Here is a 22870-nt window from a genome sequence, read left to right on the forward strand (position 1 = left end):
GAGATCGAACCACATCCCCTGCTTTGGTAGGTGGTTTCTTTTCCACTCTCCCACCAGGGAAGCACCAAAGGGCAGTTTCGTAAAAAATTCAAATATACATCTACCATATATGTGCCCTAACCACTCCCCCTCCCATATAAACACCCCAACCGCTCCCACCAACCATATATACATCCCAATCACTCCCCCCCATATATACACCCCAACTGCTCCCACCGACCATATATACACCCCAACCATTCTTTACCTCCCAAATATATATCCCAACCGCTCCCACCAACCATATATACACCAACCACTCTCCACCTAACATATATACACCCCAACCGCTCCCACTGACCATATATACACCCCAACCATTCTCTACCTCCCAAATATATTCCCCAACCACTCCCACCTACCATATATATTCCGCAACCACTCCCCACCTCATTATTTATCCCAGAGGAAAAAAGCATGTCCACATGAAGACTTGTAAGCGGATATTCGTGATACCTTTATTTGGAAAAATCCCAAACTGGAAACAAATGTCCATCAGCAGAAAAACAGATAAAAGCAAACAGGGGTAGCTCTATGTGACAGATTCCACTAGGCAGTGAGAAGGGGTGAACCAAGGAAGGCGGTAGGGGGAGTAGCAAAAGTCAGTCAGCCGTGTCCGACTCTTTGCAGCCCCATAGACTACACAATCCACAGAATTCTCCAGGCCAAAATAGCAGAGTGGGGAGCCTTTCCCTTCTCCAGGGGATCCTCCCAACCCAGGGATGGAACCCAGGCCTCCCGCATTGCAGGCAGATTCTTTACCGGCTGAGCCAGCAGGGCAGCCCCGGATGGCAGGGACAGTGCGGAATGCAAGAAGCCAAGGAAACAGGAGGACTCCCTGGCTGGTTCCAAGGATAGAAAGCTCTGGAAGACATGACAGCGAGCGTTTGCAGTGGGGCAGTGGGGGAGGGGCATGAGGACGCCTTGGGATCCATGGGTGCGTGTGCCGCCCAGCCGTGGCTGCGGTTTACGCAACATGCGTGTGGGTGAGTTTGACACGTGTTGAAATCTATCAGGCTGTGAGCTGCAAATACCCACAGGTTGCCTGTATCTCAGTGGAGCTGCTCTCGAAGGGGATGGACATGAAAGAGGCTGAAGGTATGATGGCCCCACTGCAGAGCCCAGCCATGGCCCTGCAGCTGCACTTGCGTTTGTTTTCAGACCCAGAACCTGCTCTTGGGAGAGGGGAAGGTCCCGCACATCATGGTAAGTACTACTGTTGGGGTCCCTCGACTGTTCTCCCAAAGTAACCACGGCCATTCACTCAAGTAGCTGTGTGCTCAGGAAAGGGGACCCCACACTTGTGGGGGTGTTAAATACAGATCACCAATACCCTGATCTTGAAGAGCTGCAATGGGTCCCTGTTAACGAGGAGACCCATGGGGTAAAGAAATAAACAGTCAGGTCAACTTCCAGCTACACTGGTCTACTGGGCTCACAGACCCACTCAGTGGTCCTTTTCACGGTCTCTGAATTTATAATTGACACTGAGACGCTTGACAGTAATCCCAACAACTGGACTATGAGAGCACTCTGAAAAGCCCAGTGAGGAAGGTTAGGGAGGGACTGTGTTTTCTTGGCCTCCAAAATCACTGTGGACAGTGAGCACTGTCTTGAAATTAAAAGACACTTGCTCCTTGGAAGAAAAGCTAAGAAAAACTTAGAAAGCATATCAAAAAGCAGAGATATCATTTTGCCCACAAAGATCTATATAGTCAAAATTATGGTTTCTCCAGTAGTCATGTATGAATGTGAAAGCTGGTCCATAAAGAAGGCCAAGCACAAAGAATTGATGCTTTTGAATTATGATGCTGGAGAAGACTCTTGAGAGTCCCTTGGACTGCAAGGAGATTAAACCAGTCCATCCTAAAGGAAATCAGTCCTGAATATTCGTTAGAAGGACTGATGCTGAAGCTTAAACTCCAATACTTGGCCACCTGATGCGAAGAGCCAGCTCATAGGAAAAGACCCTGATGCTGGGAAAGATTAAAGGCAAAAGAAGGGGGAGCAAAGGATGAGATAGTTAGATAGCATCACCAACTTGATGGATATGAGTTTGAGCAAACTTCAGGAGATAGTGAAGGACAGGGAGGCCTGGCGTGCTGCAGTCTATGGGGTCACAAAGAGCTGGACAGGATTTAGAGACTGAACAGCCATAACAACGATCCAGCAGTCCCGCTCCTGGGTAAATATCTGGACAAAACCATAATTCGGAAAAGTACATGCATCCCTGTGTTCACAGAAGCACTATTTACAACAGTCAAGACCTGGAAACAACCCAGATGTCCCCTGACAGATGAATGAATAAAGAAGATGTGATGTATGTAAGTATATATCTATCATTCCACATTGGCTCAGATGGCAAAGAATCTGCCTGTGACTCGGGAGAGCTGGGTTTGGTCCTGGGCCCGGAAGATCCGCTGGAGAAGAGAATGGCAACCCACACCAGTGTTCTTGCCTGGAGAGTTCCGTGGACAGAGGATCCTGGTGGGCTGAGTCCATGAGGTCTCAAAGAGTCACACACAACTGAGCGATTCACACACACGCACACACATGCACACACGCATGCTCGCATGCACACACGCACACCCGTGCACACGCACACACGCGCGCGCGCTTGCACACACACAGTGGAATCTTACTCAGCTGTACAAAATAAAAAAATGGCATTTGTAGCAACATGGATGGGCCTTGGGGTTATCATACTAAAGAAGTAAGTCAGACAGAGAAAGACAAATCGCCTATGATATCAGTTAGACTAGATATCTAGTCTAGCAGAATCTAGAAAATGATACAAACAGAAATAGACTCACAGACATAGAAACAAAAATTGCGGTTACCAAGGGGGAAAGGAGGCGAGCAGGATACACTAGGAGCTTGGGATCAGCAGACACACGCTCCTGTGTATAAACACAGAAACGTCAGGCACCTACTGGACAGCACAGCGAACTATATTCAATATCTCGTGATAACCTACAGTGGAAAAGAAAACGAAAAGAATATATTTACCTAAATCGCTTTGCTATACACCAAAAACGGACACAGCACCAGAAACCGATTTTTCAGAAACGGAAACCGCCAGGCTGCGTTGGACGTGTGCGTCCTGCCGGCACTCCCCAACCCTCACATGCGTGGTCGTCACCCCAACTGCTGACGCTCAGGGTCTGCCCCTGTCTGTCCCTCCCTCCCCTCTGGTAAGGTCTTGCATGTTGCAGGCTGGGCCACGCGGTGATACCAGGCTTGCAGCAGGCTTGGAGGCCAGGAAAGGACCCTGGCTCCTCACACGGAGGGCAGCCGCTCCCACGCAGGCTCAGAATGCCCGCCCGGCTCAGGCTGGAGCTCAGCCTCCCGAGGGCATCCAGCCAGCCACACCGGCTCCACCGTCGGGGCCCCAGCTTTTCCCGAGCAGGGCAGTCGCGGCGGCCCCGCACCAGAGGCTTGGACACCTGATGGTCACCCTGGAACTCACCTCTCTCTGGGAGGCACAAGGGACTGGCTTTCCTGCTCGGGTCCCCGGCATGCACGCGTTGCCCTCGAGTTTTCACGGTCCTTCCGTCGAGTAACTTAATCACAACCCCGAGTACCGTTGTCCGCCTGCCGTCAGCCCCCTCCTCACCCCGTTTCAAATGCCGGAACCACTGCTCGAGTGATGAGACAGGGCGGAGGTGGCGTTGGTGGGAGGCCTCACTCCGTGCTCTGAGCGATATTTCTTCTCCGATTTCCTTCTCCACCATCCAAGGTGCCTTCTGCAAAGATACATGATTTTCATAGCATGGAAAAAAAAATAAACAAACCTCAGCCTCTTTATAAAACACAAGAAAAAGTAGACTTAGGAAGAAAAAATGAAGAGCTTGTGCAGCTGACAGTACCGACGGCCTCCCAGGCCTGAGGGTCGCAGAAGTGACTGCACCCATCACGGTGAGCGCTGATCAGCCCGCCCTGGCCTGCGGGGCCTTCAGCGCTCAGTCAGCCCTGCACCAAGTCATCGGCGAGGCCCCGGAGGGGGACGTCCTTCAGGGGAGCCAGCTGCCCTCTCCCACAACCCATGTTCTTCCTCCAACTCGCATAACTGCTCAGGTGGGTGTTCAGAGGGGCCTCCAGGTGGGACTCTGGGACCCAGGCTCCTCCTGCGGATCACTCAGCCCCCTTCCATCATCCCGAGGAAGAGAGGGAGCCCCTCATTCTGACGGGTGGAAACCGAGCTGCTCGTGGGCTGTCCCCCGGGACGTCCCCTGGCTACATGCTGGGTCAGGTTCAGGGCTGAAAGCTGGAGGGGGGAGCGGGCCGCCTGGGGAAGCCTGGCGCTCTGAGGATGGGTGACGTCCAGCAGGGAGGACAGGAAGAGGGGCTGGCCAAGTGCAGGGAACATGACGCATCTGGGGGGCAAGGATGGAGCCAGCAAGAAGGCTGAGGGGGATGGCAGGGAGGTGCCAGCGCCAGCTTTGGCCGCCAGGTCCCTGGAGACCCAGGGGACCGCACCTAGATGAGGATGAGGACAGGAGGGCAGGTGGGGTGGGGAGGGGTGGGGTGGGCAGAAAGCAGCAGTTTGAGGCTCAGATCCACTCAGAGGGATCTGGGTGCTCAGGGCATCGAGACTGTGGGAGGTCCCGCCCCTACACCCAGCCCCTGCCCCGGGGAAGACATGGCGGCACTTCAGCCACGGGTGAAAGCTCTCCGCGGCTCCCACTGCCCTGGATGTGAGTGTCTGCACCCTGGCGGGGCTGGCAGGGTCCATCGGGCAGGAACCTGGGGGCCACATGGAGGGTGTGGATCTAGGAAGCCCAGACCAGAAGGGGCATAGAGGACACTGACCCGGAGGGGGTTGGAGTCGCTGGAGAGAAAGATGATGGTGGCCTGAAGTAGGTGCTGGGCACCGGGCGAATCCAGCCTCTGGGCTGTGCTGGGGCGGCTGGCGTGATTTCCGAGCCGGGCAGCCAGGCTGGCCCACAGGCAGAACTTTGCCTCTTAGCCGGGCCCCGGGAGGTCTCTGGGGAGCACAGTCAGGAGCCCGCGCGGTGGTCCAGGCGCGAGAGGCAAGGAGGGAGAGAGCCTCCGAGGGGCCAAGACAGTGGATCGTGCAACGTGCAGGCGTGTCTGGGGGAAGGGGGCCAGAGGGCACAGCAGCCTGTGGGCAGGACGTCAGCAGGAGCTTCTAGCGGAGAGGAGACACAGGTGAGAAATTATCAGGAGGGCGGGCTCGATAAGATCCGAGACTGATTTGACCTGAGCCCCAGGGAGAGGGCATGAAGGGGGACCCCAGATCCCAGCTGGGGTGACCGGATGGCGCTACCCCAGGTGCGAGTGAGGGCAGTGGTGGTTCTGGCTCCAGGGCACGTGGACGGGACACACAGGTGAGTCTGCAGCTCAGGAGAGGCGGCCCGAGGGGTGGCTGTCTGCAGGAGGCAGGCACCCCAGCGCTGCCCAGAGGATGCCCAGGACAGAAGTACCCCAGGGACTGAGCCAGGGAGGTTGGGCCTCTTTCCCGGGCCCCCGACACCCTTCCATCCCCCATCCTCCCACCCATGCCCTTCCCAGGCTCCCCCATCCGTCCACAGAGCTTCCGTGGGAGCCCCTAACCCAGTGGGGGTCTGGTGGGGGCAAGGCACCCATCGACAGGTGGGGAAACTGAGGCTCGGGGGTAGGGGCTCCCCCAGGGCTTGCGGGGGTTTGACCTGGCTACAGAGCCGGACGGCAGGCTTTGGACCCCTCACCCCGCCGATGGCTGCCCAGACCCCGGCGTGGCTTCTGTGTGCCGGTGACGGGAGCCGGGCCCAGTCAGCTGAGGCTGGCCTGGAGATGGAGCTCCCAGGGCGGCAGCCCCTCCTCCCCAGGCCCTAAATGCTTCCAGACCCTGCTCTGCGTGGCCTTATCTGTGCCTTTGATCCGTCTCATTTATCTTGAGCCCTTCTCCCCTTCCTGTGTGTGCCCGCCCGGGGGGTGGTGCACAGGGGGGGGGCCTCAGGGCAGGTCAGTGAGGCGCTGAGCGGAGCGTGGAGCTGGTGAGGGCGTCCCTCTCTGTTCCTTGGGTGCAGCTGGAGGCAAGTCTGCCCCTCCAGGATGGAGGGGAAGCCCCATCCCCACAGCCACCCCCGCCACAATCCAGGTGTTCAGGGTAGGTGGGGGTCCCACGGTTCTGCTCCTAGAATGCAAGCTCCTCACAAGAGGGGTTTGTTTTGATCACAGCTCTATCTCAGCATCTGGAACAGTGTCTGGTGTCCACTGAGGCTGAGTACAGGGTGAGTGAGTGAGTGAATGAATGAGTGACTGAATGAATGATGAGTCAATGAGTGAGTGAATGAGTTACCCAATGAATGAATGAGTGAATGAGTGAGCAAGCAAATGAATGAATGACTTAATGAATGAGTGAGTGAATGATAAGTGAGTTAATGAAAGAGTGAGTGAATGAGTGAATGAATGAGTGAAGGAAGGTGTGACTGAAGGAATGAGTGACTGAGTGAATGAGTGAGTGAATGAATGAGTGAGTGAATGAGCATGTTACTGAGTGAGCAAGCAAATGAATGAGTGGCTCAATGAATGACTGAATGAGTGAATGAGGGCGTGACTGAGTGATGGAGGGGTGAGTGAATGAATGACAGAATGAATGAGTGAGTGAACGAATGAGTGAGCGAATGTGTGACTGAAGAACTGAGTGAATGAGCATGTTACTGAGTGAGCAAGCAAATGAATGAGTGACTCTGAGTGACTGAGGGCGTGACAGAGGAATGGATGAACTAGAACGAGCGCGGGCCGTGCCCCCCTGCCTTGGCCTCCACCCTCCCTCCTGCTTCCACTGACCAGGCTGGGGAGAGTAGGGCGGGTCTTGCACACACCTGTGCCCCGCTTCCTGGACGCCCTGGCGCTCCTGGGGTGCTGTCCTCACTTCCTCAGGGCCCCCTCTCGGGGCTCCCAGATCTCCCCGCGCATTGCCGCGGGCTTCCCAGCTGGATGCTCTGTGAACCGGCCCTGGTCCACCCCAAGCCCTATTGGTCTCCAGGCCTCAGAGCTTCCGTCTGGGAAAAGGAGGCCCCGCTGGAGGCTCAGGGGGCCTCACCCTCACCTTGTGGTCCAAGGGGTTGAGGGCAGGTCTGAACACATGCGGAGCAGCGGGGGCCCCACTGCCCCTTCTGGAAGGTGCCTGGCACAGCCCCGGGCCACTTTCCCATCAGGAGCGTGCGTCCTTCCGGGCGGACCCCACCTGGGGGAAGGGGCAGGATGGAGGCTGGGAGCCAGGACCCTCCAGCCTCGAGCTCAGACCCGCTCGTCCGGGCCCTGCCTACAGAGGTGCACACGGACCCAGGCAAAGGCACTTCCCGGCTCGGCCTTGAGACACTCACCACCCTGCTGGACTCTCCTTCCTAAAAGTGGCTGTTGCGCTCCACAGAGCTGAGCCTTCTTTGCCTACTCTGGAAGGTTCTGCTAGGGATCAGGGGCTCCTGGAGTGGGTGCAGAGGGTACCCCCGAGGGAGCCCCGGGTTCTTTGATAGCTGAGTGGCCTGGAGTCAGCTAGAGGCCCCAGGGCTCCTTGACTTCCATAAAGATCCAGAACCTTCTTTGTTTGGGGCCTGGCGAGGCCCCCTGAGGTCAGACACTGCATGGCCGGGCCCATGTGCCTTTGGAGGGGGATGAAAGCAAAACAGCCTCCCTGTGCTCAGACTCCCCGTGAGGCTGGGGGCCGCCAGCCGCCACACCCAACAGGGAATGGCTGAAATGGGATGGAGCCTTCCAGAAAGGCGCCGCCACGTCCTCTTTAGGCGCCAGGTTGCCCGGTCGGAGGGTCCCGCCCTCGGCCCCAGACAGGCCGCTCCACCATCTCACACCCAAGGGGCTCCAGGTCCAGGGTCCTGTCCACCCACCGTTGCCTCGGTGAGCGTGGAGGCTCCAGGCTGGAGCCCTCCTGCGGGGCTGTGTGCACCATGGGGAAGGGGGGTCTACCTGGGGACCGACCCACACGCCCCAGGTGTGGCCCCAGGGGACGCAGCCCGCCTGGGGTCTGGTGTGGGTCCAGAGCAAACGCCGTGCTGACCCAGGTCCGGGATGCTCAGGTGTGCTGGGGCGCGCTGTCGCGTGTGTCTGTGTGTCTGAGTGTTTTCTCTGGGAGCCCGGCATTGACTGTGGCTGCCCGCCAGCTCCACAGAGGCACATGGGGCGGCCGGCAATGTCTTGGGGCCCCCCCCGCCTGTGCCTCACTTCTGGCTCAGGTTTCTGTCTGTGAGGCCCATCAGCAAGGGCCACTCTGTGACCGGGAGCCCTGTTGTCTCAGGTCCAGACGGAAACCCTGGTCCTGAGAACCCCGGACCGGCCACTGCCGGCACCACCCGCTTCCGCCTGGGGGACTTGACGGGGTGCTGGGTCCCAGGCAGCCATGACCAGGCCGCCAGCCTACTGCGGGGCCTCGCTCTGTGGCCTGGCGGCCTCTGTGTCCTTGGTCAGGGCCTGGGGCAGCCGCCTGCCTGGCTCCCCAAGGGAAGGTCCTGGGAAAGGGGTGACCTGGGGGGTCAAAGGGTCCAACCCCTTCTAGTAGGCCTGCCAGGTCCCACTGATGGGGCCCAGCCGGGCCCACCACCAACTCCAGGCTGGAAGCAAGAGCAGCCTCTGAGGGTGAGGACAGGAGAGAACCTGGATGCTCTGGGCAGTGGGGGTCAACACGTGACAGGGAGGAGAAGGTGAGTGGGGGGGCGGGACTCCATCTCCCCTGGTCTCTGCCCTACGGCTGGAGTCTGAACCTTTAGGGGGTGGCTTGGATACAGGAGACACAAGAGACCCTTCTGGATGTAGGACCCACGACAGGAGGGGCAGGGAAAGCACCCTGGGCAGCAGATTTCAGCTCCATAGACAGAAAGGCTGGCTGAGAGCCATGGCCCCTTAACGCAGGAAAGCGCTGAAAGCAAAGGTAGTGAGCATCCCGTGGCTGGGAGTGATCAAGCAGAGACCAGCTAGGAGAGCTGTGAAGGCACACTCAGGGGGAGTGTCTCGGCCCTGAGTGCCTGGGACCTGCATCACTGCCCTCAAATAGAGGGATCCTGAAATCCAGCCACAGCCGGCAGGTCGGAGGCTCCCACCACAGCCACAGGGCGGCTTGTTGCTGGAAATGGGCACTGAATTCAGAAGAGCATCCTGAGGGCAAATGCTGACTCCCACAGAGCCCGCGTGCCCCCACGCTGGGCTGCCTTCCCGTCCGGATGCTCTGCGGGCACCCGCAGCTCATTTATTTGGGGGAGCACTTGAATTAGGACTAATTTCAGTCCAAGAAAGATGGAATCAGATGCCTGACCTCTAGGGATAGGTACCCTCTGGCTGGGGTCCGCCAGGTGGTCAAAGTTGGCTGCCTGGGTGCCTTCCTCCAGGGTGAGGCCACTGACAGGCACTCCCGTGTCCAAGCATCACAGCCCCCAGTGGGCTGAAAAGGGCCACGAAGCAGCATTCATGGCCCCCCATGCTCAGGTCAGACGCCCCCATGTCCCTGTCTCCAGGCAGATGTCACAGCTTCAGGGGCCTGCCAGCCTCCTCATTCCCCTGGCCTTGCTGACATCCCACACCTGCGTTTTTCAGTCCCTGAAAAGATATTTGAATATGGGGCTTTCGCCCCCGTTTTGATGGACAACTTCAGACACTTTTTCCAATAGTCATGTACAAATGTGACAGTTAAACCATAAAGAAGGCTGAATGCCAAATAATTGATGGTTTTGAACTGTGGTGTTGGAGAAAACTCTTGGGAGTCCCTTGGACTATAAGGGGATCCAACCAGGCCATCCTAAAGGAGATCAGTCCTGCCTATTCACTGGAAGGACTGATGCAGAAGCTGAACCTCCAATGCTTTAGACACCTGATGAGAAGAACCGACTCATAGGAAAAGACCCTGATACTGGGAAAGATGGAGGGCGGGAGGAGACTTGGAGAAGGAAGGCCCCTGAACCCCTCGCTGGTGCCAGTAAATTCTGGGCACTGGCTTCACCCCAGCTTCCCCAGACAAGGATTGGACCACAGCGCTCCCTCCCCCGAGCCTGGCTTTGAAACCAATCAGAGGAGAGGAAGCCTCCAGAGAGGGGGTGCATGTGGGGAGTGGGGGCCAGCAAACAGATGCAGGACCCTCAGGACGAAAGGGAGAGGGGCCCACCTGAGGCGGCCATGCTCTGTGGACAGATCTCGTGGCTTGTCAGTCCCCTGTAGCTCGCGTCCAAAAAAGGGGGGAAATTTATGTCTGACTGTCATCCTGGGGGCTCTGAGAGCTTGTGAGGGGTCTGGAGCAACAACTGGAGCCCCCAGAGTGGACTGTGGATGGCTGGTGGGGTGGGGGGGGGCAGGAGACCCAAGGATGGTCAGATCTGTCCATGGTGGCGGCCAGGAGGGGCAAGGGGGAGCCCCTGCAGGCAGGGCCAGTTCTCAGGGCCGGAGGGGCCCCGGGGACAACCAAGGGCACCAGTGGCTGGGTCTCAGCACAGCCAGTGGGGTGCGGATTAGTGGGTTGGCCCGGAGCTGCCGACCACGGCTGTGAGGCTACGATGTGCGTTTGGGCTGGAGTGGGCAGTGGGTAGGCCGGCTCAGCGGGTGTTGGTGAGCAGACAGCGGACAGGGAGTCTGAGTGTTAGGACAGGGAGGAAGCAGTGGTCCCCATCGCCACGCTGAGGAGAGCCCAGGAGGGGTGTGTGACCCACAGGGCCCTAGGATGTGGCAACCACAAGGTCAGCGGTGAGCTTCTGGGCTGTGGTCACCAAGCGCAGATTCAGAAAGGAGGATGCTGGGGCCAGGGGCTGGGGCGGGGGTGGGAGTGAGGGTTTAATGGGGACAGAGTGTCCGTTTGGCAGGATGGATGAATTTCTGGAGACAGATGGTGACCTTGGTTCTTCAGCATGAGTGTAATTAATGCCACTCAGAAACAGTTAAAATGGTAAACTTTCCATTATTGTGTATATTTTACCACAATCGAAAGAAGATGGAATCCACTTTGTCGTCCTCTATTTTTAGATTTTTATGTGGCGATTTGGCCATGATCTGGCTTTGGCGCAGTTTGAAAAGCTCATCATTGTTTAAGCAAAGTGGAAAGCCCTTTATTCTGTGTAAACTGTGGGGGAAATCCTTTAGTCTCTTGAAACGCTACTGTGTTGCATTTAAAAGCGGCAGATGAGGCCTCCATGGGCTTCCTTGGTGGTAAGGAATCCGCCTGCAGCGCAGGAGCTGCAGGTTCGATCCCTGGGTTGGGAAGCTCCCCGGAAGGAGGAAACGGCAACCCACTCGTCTTCTTGCCTGGAGAATCCCATGGACCGAGGAGCCTGGCAGGTTATAGTCCACAGGGTCGCAAAGAGTCAGACACAACTGAAGCGACTTAACATGGACGCACAAGCCACTGTAAGTGCCCAGACCAAGTGCCGCTGTGAGATTTAGTTAGCTGTAAACGTCTGGTTTAGCCACTTTGACCACCTGCATCTTACGCAGTCAGCCAGTGGCGGCTGGGGGCTGAGTGACAGTCGTGTTTCTGTAAACTCCTTTCTATCAGCAGGCAACCCCTCCTCTGACCTCTTATAGAAAAAGTTTGCTGCTTCCTGATCAAATACATAGGATACTCCAATGCCGAGTATTCCCTCAGAGTTTTATAATTCTTCCTCTGGGTCACCATGGAAACTAGCTGCAAGACAAAATTAATAAGAAGCTCAAATGCTTCATCTGCCAAACAACGGCCCCAGGATTGGAACCTGAGCAGCTGAAATTCTGGTGGTCTTCCCGAGGGAGGCTGTGGAGGAATAGCATTCGCAGTGGGGAAGTGGCAATCCTGCTCACGGCGGGGGGGGGGGGGGGGGGGGGAGACACGTCTGACATGCTTCTAGGTCCCAAAGAGAACTGAGGAGACATGTAGGGGGCTGCGGAGCCCCGCCCAGTAGTCGGAGGGGGGATGGCAAGTCTGGGAGTCACCCCACCACAGGAGGGATTGCCCAGAGATTGGGAGCAGGGGCCAGGCGGGGACAGTGAGGTCCCACGAAGGGGATGGGGCAGCAGGGTTCTCTGGCATCCCTAATCACTGCAGATGGTGACTGCAGCCGTGAAATTAAAAGACGCTTGCTCCTTGGAAGGAAAGTTATTACAAACCTAGACAGCATATTAAAAAGCAGAGACATTACTTTGTCAACAAAGGTCTGTCTAGTCAAGGCTATGGTTACAAAGAAAGCTGAGCACTGAAGAATTGATGCTTTTGAACTGTGGTGTTGGAGAAGACTCTTGAGAGTCCCTGGGACTGCAAGGAGATCCAACTAGTCCATCCTAAAGGAAATCAGTCCTAGGTGTTCTTTGGAAGGACTGATGTTGAAGTTGAAACTCCAATATTTTGGCCACCTGATGCAAAGAGCTGACTCATTTGAAAAGACCCTGATGTTGGGAAAGATTGAGGGCAGGAGAAGGGGACGACAGAGGATGAGATGGTTGGATGGCATCACTGAGTCAATGGATGTGAGTTTGGGTGGACTCCGGGATTTGGTGATGGACAGGGAGGCCTGGTATGCTGCGATTCATGGGGTCGCAGAGTCGGACATGACTGAGTGACTGAACTGGACTGAACTGAACCAAACTGAACTGAAACGCCATCGCAAGTGGCAAAGCTCTGACTATGGGGGAGACCACGTGACGACGGAGATGGAGTGAGGCAGACACAGCCCAGGATGGCTGGGAGCCCCCGGAAGCTGGAAGAGGCACGAAGGACCCTCCCCTAGACCTCACAGGGAGCTCACTGACCTGCAGCCCGGGACAGGGACAGCCCCCCGGAGCTGCTTCCTAGGGGGAGCATCCCCAGAACCCTCCCCTAAGGCCATCTGCAAAGAGATGGGGGTCTGGGCTGCAGCCCCTGGAGCAGCCCGCCTGCCTGGCAAGTGCCTCGCATCCCAGCCTGTGCTTCTCGGCTCCGGGCCGGGTAAGGCTGGACACACGGGGACCAGAGAACCCAGGGCCTCATGCCGCCTCTCCCAGAAATGACGGCACCCCCCCAACCTCTGCTTCCTGCCGCCCGCGTCCCCAGGGCCGTCCGCCCAGCATGCACCTGGACAGCAGCTGCCCATACCCCAGCCACAGACCAGGCCAGGGACCCAAGGAGCCGACGGCCGGAGGACATGGGGCTGAGGGGACGGGGTCAGCCACGGCTGCCGACCGACAAACCAGGGTCCAATTGACAGCAGGTCCTGGGCACCCAGCGTGGGGGGGGGGGGCGAGAACCAGCGAGTGACCAGAGTCCTGGCCGCCCAGCCCCGGCCGCCCGTGGGCCTTCACAGTAAGAGGAGGCGATGCCCTTTGCTCGGCTGATGGGCAGGGTGCCCCAGATTGGGCCTCACAGCCCAGCCGGCGTCCCGACTACCGGGTCCCACGGGGTGCTGGGGGACTGTGCGTGCAGGGCCTCAGGCCTCGGGGCTCGCCGGGGCAGGGGTGGGCTGGGTTCCAGAAATCAGGCAGTGTCCCTAACCCCAAGGGCCCCCACTACATGCCTGGGCTCCCCACCACACTCCTGGGCTTCCGCAGATGCCACTACTTAGAACCACTTGGAAATGGAGCCCTGTCTGGCTCATGGGGTCGGTGAGAAGACCCTGTGGCCCCCACGCCAGTCGAAAACAGCTCAGTCACCACAGCGCGCGGAGCTGTTAGGTTATAAATCGGAAACAGCCGCATTCTGCCTACGTCTCTGCCTGCTGCTTCCTAGCTGAGGGGCCCAAGGTCCAGCCGGGCCCGGGCCTGTCCCGAGGACATGGGCCCCTCCGGTCTCTACTCCCGCGCGGTGGCGGGGCACAGCGCCCGTGCCTCAGACTCCCGCAGCCTCTACGTGAGGATGGAGGGGAAAATAACTGTAACTGCGGGGTGACGGCCGTTAGCGAACCTCATTGCGGGGACCCTTTTGCAATGTATGTGCCTGTCAGACTGTTTCGATGTACGCCTAAAACTAACGCATTGTTCTCTGTCCATTTATCTCAGTTGTTATTATTTTACTTTATTTCGGGGACCATGCCCTACCGTTTGTGGGCTGCTAATTCCTCAACCAAGAACCGAACCCACGCCCTCAGCAGTGAGAGCACAGAGCTCTAACCCCTGGACCACCAGGGGGTTGCCTTTCTCAATCTTTACAACATCAGCAGCAGGTGCCGTGAGCCGCGGTGGGCCCTGGCCTTGTGGCCACAGCCTGGCGGGAGCCTCCTGGGTGGGCATCTGGGGAGAGACCTGCTCACAACCCCCACACGGGGCCACACTCTGGGCCTCTGCCTGCATGCAGACTCCGGCAGCCGCCGCCTCACTCAGCCCCATCTGGGGTTTGCCCGGCTCCCGCTCCCTCTGCCCTTCTTCTGCAGCGGCCCCCGGGCCTGTTTCTAGCCGGCCGCCGGCTCAGCCCAGGCCCCCAGCCAGTCCACAGCTCTGCCTTCAAGACCTGTGCAGCCCCAGACACCCACCACCTCCCACGGCTTCACCCTGCCCCTGCGGTCCCCTACCTCCCAAAGCATCACCCCGCCCCTCCCTGGCCCACCCTTCAAGTGCATCCCTGGGCAGCAGGCAGAGGGGCCCTGGTAAAGCGGGGCCAGAGCCCTTTGGAGCTCCCGGGCTTGTAGGAGGAGCAGGGTCCCCAGGATCGGCCAGCTGGGGCAGCGAGGCTATGGCCCCCAGGGAGCTCCCAGAGGGGGGAAGGCTGGCTTGGACGTCCCCCACTCACTGTCTCCTGCTAGACGCCCGGCCCCACCCAGGACACCCTCCCCCCTGGGGGCTGGCCCGTCCCCGCTCCCTGCCCGCCACGGGCTTCTCGGGCTCTCCCGTGCCCCTCGACCTGCCTGCTCCGGGCACCTCCTGTGGGTCATCCCCGCCAGCTCCAGCCCTCACCAGCCACCCCGGGCTCCTGGGGGCGGGGCCGGGCCTGCCCTGCCCCTGCGCATCCTCCATGCAGACGCCCAGCCCGAGCAGGAACCGAGAACAGTCACTGATCAGAGAGACGGGCTCTCCTGGTGAGTCTAGTGGCTGGGGCGGGCTGCGGGTGCGGGCGCTGACTCTCCCCAGGGAGTCTCCCACCTGGCTGCCCAGGGAGGCGACCCCCTGCCCCTCTGAGTGGCCGTGTGTGGCTCCGCCGGGGGGTGGCTGCCAGCGCCCCCCCATGAGCCGCTGCCTGCCCGCCCGCAGTTTGGACTTTCTGGGCTTCCAGTCCAGTGCCCTCCTGAGCTGGTGGCGAGGGCTCTTTGATCACAGCCGGTCACCCTGGCCCCTCCGGAGTGGGCCTTGTTAATAGCCCCTGCCTGGGTCTCCTTACCTGTGACAGCCCCCCCTCCAGTGCCGGCCAGCAAGGGGCCCCGTGGCGGGGGAGCCTCGGGAAGCGGCTGCTGAATCAGGTCCCCGAGTCGGCGAGCCAGACGTGGTCACAGAGGAGGGAGACGTGGTTGGCACCGAGGGGCTGACATTTGAGCTGGGTATGGAAGGCGTGCGGGGCCTGCAGCAGGAAGGAAGGAGGAGCCGCCGCTCCCGGCAGAGGAGGGCAGAGGCCCAGGTGGTGGGAGCCGGGGCACCTGGAGTGCGGGAGGAAGAGTGAGGGCCCGGGGCTCCGGCCAGGGCCCTGGGTTAGAGCCAAGGGTGCCGGGGAACCACAGAGAGCCCCAGAGCGAGAGCCATGGCCCTCTCAGCCGGAGGGCAGAGCCTGCCTGGCCACAATCAGTGATCGGCCAGAGGTCCCTGTGGTCCCACCCCCGGGTGAGACGTGGCACCTCATCTTAGGCGCTCCCAGCCAACCACGGCCACGGGCATCGCCCTCTTAAAGTGACAGAGCCCTGGGGTCTGGCTCGAGGCTGAACACGGGAGGTAGGGGTGGGCGGGAGGGCAGGCAGGCGATGGTGAGGGGAGGGGGTACTGCCTGGGCAAAGGGCAAAGACAGGAATGTGCAGTGCGTGTGCCCAGAGAAGAGCCGCCAGACTTGGCCAGGCCCTAGACGTCCGGAACAGTGGGAGCAGGCCGCCGAGGCTGGCCGCAGGCCCACGGAGTCCTGTGGCTCCCAGCCCAGACACGCGGCCCAGGGGGCGTCCTGAGGGCCCTCGGAGACTGGCCTCCAGGCTGCCAGCCTGGACCTGAGTTGAGAGGCATGGAGGGGACAGGTCAGCCCTGGCTGGCGGCCTTGGGGCTGCCACCTCCTCACTAGCATGCCCCTCCAGCCTGGAAGGAAACTGGGAGCCGTCACAAGCTAGAACTCGCAGGTAAACAAAGCAGGAGATCTGGCTGGGAGATGGAAGGCCCAGACCCCAGAGGGCCCTGAATTGTCTCCATGGGCTCCCCTGAGTCCCTGGGGACCGCAGGCTGACCCAGGGAGGCGGGGTCACCAAGGACAAGGTCCTAGTGCGGAAGACGGAGGTCAGCCCCTCGCAGGCACATGAGGCCCCAATCACGGACGCTGACCCCACAGACAGGTGGGCCCCAGGACCAGTCCCGCCCTGGGACTGGGGGGCCGACCGGAGCAACGTTGAGCAGAGAGACCCGAGGGGCTTTCACTCCACTGTGTCCCAGAGTGGGTGCCGAGTCACTGTGGGAGGCCCGGCGGCCCCCAGCCCTCCTGCTCCTCCAGCAGCCCTAGCGTCCCGGCCCTGTGGGGGCCCCTGGTCTGGGCCCGACAGCCGCTAAGCCCCCAGACCGCCCTGGACCTCACCTGGCCTCACCACCTTCCTGCCTTCCGCTGCCCCCAGGCTCCCCTTAGCCCCAAACCCCTTCGCTCCCCAGCCAGACTGACCCCCACTGTCCACCCCGGGGTCCCCTGCCTCCCGCTGACAGGGCCCCGCCCCCTGGCGCCCCCAGGCCTGCTGGGGTCTTGCAGCCTGCTCGCAGGATCGCGGAGCCCCTGCCAGGGGAGGGGCGTGGCTGCCGCACCAGCCCCTCTCAGCGACCTTAGCCCTGGCTGCTGCCCACCACGAGGGAGGCAGGGGCTGTCACCAGCTGGGCCCCCCGTCCACACCGCATGACTCGGCCTAGCAGCCCCCCGCAGCTCCCCAGTCAGCAAAGACTCCCCCATACCGGCCGCCACCCTCGCTGGGGGCACGTCCGTCCACCAGCAGCCCCTCTCCTGCTCCAGGCGTTGCCTCAGCTGCCCTGAGTCACAACCACGCCCCTGTGGGGCCCCCACTGGCCTCAGAGAGCTGGGGTCCAAGACCCGCCGCCTCAAAACCGCCCGGCGAGGTGTCAAACCCCTCCCTGAGCCTGAGGTTCTGGACTCCTGGCACAGAGAAGGTGGGGATCGCAGGACGGCTTGTGTATGTCTCCTGACGGAGAGCTCACCCCTTCACGGCACGACTGACCCTTCAATTGTTAGAAAGTTCTCCGTCTCCGTGCTCCCCACTCAGGGTGTCTCCCAGGCCCCATGGGTCTGGTTACTGGGGGAAATGGCAGCACCGATTTTGAAATCCTTTTGAAAATGTTTTTCCTTTGTTTTGTTTTATTTAGAAATTTCCCAAATTTTTACCAAGTTAAAGACACAACCACAAGAATGTGTAGCCTGGGTGGACAATTGGCATAAACAACCCCTCCCCCACTGCCCAGCCTCCCCCCAAACCGCTGCCCCCCAACTCAGCAGCAAAATATGCCAAACATGTGTAAGAAAGCAGCAGTGTAAACAGATCCAGGCCAGGGGCACAGAAACGCACATGTACGCACACACACGTGCACAAGTACACACACTAAAGAGCACGTGTGCACCCATATATGTATATATATACACGCAAAAACCCACACACACGTGTGCACCCATATATATATATATATACACGCGAAAACCCACACACACGTGTGCACCCATATATATATATATATACACACACGAAAACCCACACACACGTGTGCACCCATATATATAAATATATATACACACGCGAAAACCAAAACACACATGTACACCCATATACATAAATATATATACACATGTGAAAACCCACACACACATGTGCACCCATATATATATATATATACATGAAAACCCACACACACGTGTGCACCCATATATATATATATATATATACACACACACACGCGAAAGCCCACACACACGTGTGCACCCATATATATATATATATATATACACACATACGTGAAAACCCACACACACGTGCACCCATATATATATATATATATATATATATATATATACGTGAAAACCCACACATGAAGATGCAGGCATGCGCACACAGAACCATGGAAACACTCCCTGCACGCATGTGCGCGTGCATTCACACACACATGCATGCACGTGGAAACACACACAAGGGCACACACAGGCACGCACGCACACTCACACTGCTGTGTGGTCGCCCTTTCCCCAGTCCCGGTTGCCAAGTAGGAGCAGGTCTGTGTGCAGGTCAGTGTGCTGTGTCCAGCCCCCCACGGTCCCTGCCAGCAGTGGTTTGCCCTGTCTCTGCCTCAGTTTCCCCATCACCTCCCCGGCCCCCAGGCCCTGTGGAGAACCCAGCGGGACCAGAATGCCAGGAGCTGCTGACCAGCATATGCAGCCACGTGACGTGGGGCCCAGGTCCGAGTCCCACAGCGGTCCTCAGAGCCAGGGGCCTGGGGACCCTCCAGGGCAGAGTGGGCGCGCTGGGGCCTTAGCAACCCTCCCCCAGGAAAACTCGACCATCAGACCACGGAGGATCTCTTCTCAGAGGGCCCTGGGACTCCAGCGGCCTGGACACAGTGTTGGGCGGGGGGAGCTGGGAGGACCCGGGACCAGCCACAGCATCCACCTTAGAGCCCGCGGCTGCACCCCGAGGACACCCCAGCTCCTGCTGTGACTTCTCCAGCCTGCCATGGACTGCTGTGGCCTCAAGGAGCTGCCCTGATCAATGGCCTCCAGGGCGGGCTGGTCCACCGCCTCCAGCCCATGTCCTCTCCCCACTCCTCGGCTGTCGAGACCAGCTTTAAGAAATGGGTTCAAACTCAGACCTTCCTTCACCGGAAGCCCCTGATCATCACTGTCCTGCAGGCCTGAGAGCCAGCTCTGACTACTCCTGCCCTGGGCGGGGGGTTGGTGCCTGGGAGGCCCGCTGAACCCTAGGCCAGCAATGCTCCCCCCCAGAGGGAACAGGACTGGCAGGGAGGTTTGGGGCCTGGGGGGGACTCTGGGGTCCAACGGGAGGGTCTTGGAACCAAGGCTCACGCCTCCTGGATGAGGAACAGGCCCGCTCAGCGAGGGAGGGCGGGGCTCGGGGAATTTCGCTGGCACAGGGACAGGAGGGAGAGGATCTTGGCCTTCCGAAATGTTTACTACATCAGGAAACTAATTCACTACGCACGGGATTCAGTGACGAGGTACAAAAACACACGCGCGCGCACTCGGGATAAATTATGTCCAGGCCGGTCACCCTTAGCCCAGCCCGGGGAGACAGCGGTCACACGCCACGAGCTGGGGGTCAGATGGCTGGGGGCGAGGGCAGGGCCGCATCTCACCCCACCCCACGCACCCCGGCCCGGCCCGCCCCCCCGCGGGCTGTCACGGTTACACAGCTCCAGACTCTGTTTCCTCATTAAGGCCCCACCGAGGGGGGCCGCTGACCCGCAGCCTCAGGAATGTGCCTTCATGGAGCCCGGGGCGGGGACTTGGGGTGCCCGCTGCCCACGCAGCCCTGCCCGCCAGAGGCTCTCCGAAGGCTCTCCCATCTGCCCAGCCTGCGGGCCCCCAGGGGAGTCCACAGCACCCCGACATTTGGCCGGGCCAGCCCCGGCCGGGACAGACAGAGCCCGGCTGCACTCCTGCGGTGGACTGGCAGGTCCTGGACCCGGAGTGGGGGCAGGCATGCTGACCCGGGTCTGCCCGCGGGTACCTGAGCCCAGCACAGCAGACCTAGGGCAGCGCGGCCAGAGGCTGTGTGCGTGGGGGTCAGAGCGCACGGCTTCGGCCTCGGTGGCTGGGCCGCCCCCCCAACACAGCCAGCACCAGCCAAGACTCCCCTGACTTGAGGGTCCGCGCAGCTCACAGTAGCCCCGAGAAGCCAGGTGAGGGACTGCCCGGGGCACAGACAGGAAACGGAGGCTTAGAGAGTCAGCCGGCCGGTCAGGTTCCCCCGGCCGGAGCCCCTCAGCCTCCTGCCTGCCTGGCCCTGCCCGTCCACCCCTGGACCCGCACCGGGCTCCCCTCTTCCCCTCCAGGTCTGAGGCATCATCTCTCTCAGGAAGCGAGCTGGCCACACCCCTCCCACCTCACCCCAGCTCCCCGGGGCTCTGGGGCGACTGTGTGGCAGCCAGGGCTGCCCTCAGATCCAGATTCTGTTAACACTTGCCTCCCATCCCCCAGGGCGCCACGCTGCCCCCAGGCCTGCGGTCCCGGGGTCCTGAGTGTCCTGAGCGTCTCCCCATCCCCACTGCCGTGCGTCCCTTCCCCTGGTCTCGGCCGCTTCTCCCTGAGCTGGGAGCCCCCAGGACAGGAATAGTACCCTGCAAAGCGGCCAGCCAGCTCCACGGACGCCGGAGAGGTGAGGGGCAGCTGGGCACCCCGAGGCCTGCTGGGACCCCCACTATGGTCCAGGGGGTCCTGGGCTTTGCCCTGTGGTTGCAGGAACCCCAGGTGGGGCTTCAGGTGGACGGGCATGGTCCTCCAGCTGGTCACCGCACCTGCCCACTGCAGGCCCGTCCGGCCAGCTGTGGAGGGAAGAGCCACGCAGCAAAGGCTTCCAGGCCAGGCAGGGAAATGTCATCCAGCCCAGGGACCTCCGGAGTAAAGCAGAAGCATCTGCTTTCCGCAGAGATACGCACCCCCGCGTTCTCCATCACGGCAGCCAGAGGCGGGGCGGGGCCTTCCTTGACGAGGGGTGACTCCTGCTCCATCTCAGGCCCCACCCATCTCAGCTTCGAGAGCCCGGGGTCCCCCTCTCTGGAGTCTTATGTACCCTCCTGCGTCCCCCCAGCCCTGCACAGATGACTGATCCCACCTCCTCCGGGTACCCACCAGGACGTTCTGTACCAGGACGGGACTGGTGGCCACAGGAAGGCGGGGCTGGTTTGCATTTGATGCTGTGGACGAACCAGCCTGCTGCCCGGCACAGGTGACGAGAGGCGCTGGGCTGGGCCGGACGGGGCGGGCGGCCGGGGAGCACCCCCTGGGCGTGCAGCTGCACCCGCCGTAACCCGGCCAAGTGGAGGCCGGCCCCGTGAGCCTGTGCAAGTAGCAAGGCGGGGCGGCAGGCGGAAGCCGTCACCCGGGTCTGGCCCTGGGCCACCGCCCAGCAGCACCCTTGGCACGAGCCCCTGCCAGACACCCCTTTCTTCCCTGTGACCCTGTGGCTTCCTGCTCTTCTTGGCCCCAAAGCTGGGTCTGCCTGGCCCTCCAGACAGCCCGAGCCTCCTGCTCAGCCACGGCAGCCCAGAAAGTGACCACAGCGTCTGGGGACCTTCCAAACCCTGGATCCCGGCCATGGCCCTGCCTGCTGCCTCCGGGCGCCCAGACGTGGCACAGGCGGGCCTGAGGGACCCACAGAACATCTGGATCCTTGCAGAGCCGTTTCCAAGGAGAAGAGGAGGCGTGTGCCCGGGAAACCCCGGCGGGGTCACACATAGACTCACCGGGGCCCTCGTGTGTGGGTCACAGGGGGCCTCTCCAGGGAGCACCCGGGGTCCTCCCCTTCCCCGCCCAACCTCGCCTCTGCCCCGCCCACCGCCACCCTCCTCCAGCCATGCCAGGCCTCACTGGCCTTGTCCGTGCCGAGCTCCATATCGGGGCTCACGGCTCATCTGTCCACCCATGCCAAGCTCCCCAGACATCAAGATGCTCCTCTTGCTCCTGGAGCCAGCTCTGACCCTCACGGGGATGCCCGCCCACCCCAAGGCAGCTCTCTAGCTGGCAGCCACACGCACTCGGGACCCGAGCTGCCCCAGAGCCACATCAGACCCTCCCCCGAGCCTCCCCTTGGCACCCACTCACCCGAGGACCCAGCCACACACGGCCCTCCCCGCGTCCTCAAGACTCAGGGCATCCCTGCCTCAGAAACCCCTTCCCCGTTCCTTTCAGAGGCAGCACCCCTCCTCCCATGGCTCAGCTTCAACGCGCCTCTCGCAGGGGGCCACACGCAGTCGCCGTTCTTGCCCACAGTCTCTGCCAGGAGCGTCAGGAAGCAGGCCCCCAGCCTCAGTTTCCCTGTCTGTGAAGTGAGGATGCCCCCAACACCACCTGCAAGGATTGCGTTGGGGAGGCCATGAGTTAACATGCAAGATCCTTGAAAGAGGGCTTGGCCGCAACGGCGTGCAGTGCTGGGGAGTGGGAGTGGGCAGTTATTTGGTGTCTGTGGGATGTTAGGTGCCAGGGGCAGGGTGGGCCTTGCCCTGGGCCTGTCCCTGGGTGGAGGCATCAGGGTGGACGCGGGGCAAAAGGCAGCCAAGGGGACAGGTGCCCAGGGCTGGGGCCCAGTCATTGTCTCTGGAATCCAAGTGCCTCCCGGGCAGGCAGGTCCAAGGGGCAGAGAGAGGCTCTCTGCCCAAGGAAGGGCTGGCGCGCACCCCCAAAAACCAAGGGCAGAGAGCCCCAGATGTGCTGCCGGGTCCAGGGGTCTCTCCGCCACGTGGGGTCCACCTGACTCCAAGCTGCACCGGTAGCCGGGGCTTCCTTGCTGACCCTCGGCGAGAAGGAAGCAGAGAGGCCACCACAATGGTCCTCAAAGCTCCTGATAGACTCGAAATGGAGAATTCCGTGCTTATCCTCAGATGGGGGCTAAGAGGCCTTCCTCCATGGTGGAGGGGAGAGAGAGGGGGCCATGGAGGGACAGGGCACCTGGGGGCTGGGGCGTGGGACCAAGGACAGGGGACAGCCGGCCTGGAACCGTTCCCCAGTGGGGGTCCCAGCTTTTAAGGGCGCAGCCGCCAGGCGCAGCAGTGGGGCTGGGGA

Source organism: Dama dama, chromosome 2 (assembly GCF_033118175.1).
Source record: "Dama dama isolate Ldn47 chromosome 2, ASM3311817v1, whole genome shotgun sequence".
NCBI classification, from domain to species: Eukaryota; Metazoa; Chordata; class Mammalia; order Artiodactyla; family Cervidae; genus Dama; species Dama dama.